Source organism: Capsella rubella, unplaced genomic scaffold (genome assembly GCF_000375325.1).
Source record: "Capsella rubella cultivar Monte Gargano unplaced genomic scaffold, Caprub1_0 scaffold_1, whole genome shotgun sequence".
In the NCBI taxonomy this organism is placed as follows: Eukaryota; Viridiplantae; Streptophyta; class Magnoliopsida; order Brassicales; family Brassicaceae; genus Capsella; species Capsella rubella.
Genome location: NW_006238923.1, coordinates 6,596,872 through 6,597,690, shown reverse-complemented (window position 1 = coordinate 6,597,690; position 819 = coordinate 6,596,872).

The following is an 819-nucleotide window of genomic DNA, read 5'->3' as shown; positions in this document are numbered from 1 at the left end:
CAAAAAGCAATCTAGCAATTATAGCACCAAAGATATCTACAAAATTTATCATTAATTCAATTAGTTAATGATTTTTTATTTGGTCAAACAGTTAGTTAATGATTATTCTAAACTTTTTTTTTCTTATTAAATTCACAAAATCTTAACAAAATAAATCTTCATCCATTGGCAATTTTCATATCATTACTATTATCAAATATTAAATAATTGTTTTATCAAATCATAAACTACATTTTGAGATTATAAACATATAGAATTTCTATTAAGATTAAAACTAAATAACAAGTGGATATATCACATTTAAATTATTTTAACGACTTATTACCAATTTTTAAATAATAAATGGATTATATTTTTATGATTTAATCTAATTGAAAACAAATAAATGAAAGTTTGTGGTTGCCATGACTTGTATAATCTACTTTTGGACGATTATATGAAATTTTACATATATTAAAATTATATTTAGTTACATATAATTCGAAAACAAACATTATCTGAATTATTTCTCATAAAAAACAAAACATGATTAGATATAATTGTTATGAGACACGGTCATAAAGTTAAATTCACTTTCAACTATCAAATATAAAACTACGAGTACGATACGGGGACATGTAATTTAAATTGCTAAATTTAATTTCCACTTTCCTATGTATTTCAAATATTTAGACATGAAATGACGGGTACAAGAAGATAACGTATACTTCGGATAACAAAACTACAATAAATCCATGTATTAAAAAAAATAGAAATACCTAAATCTTTAGAAAACAAAAAGGCTAAAACATGAATCTTTGAATTGAAGAAAGTAATAAG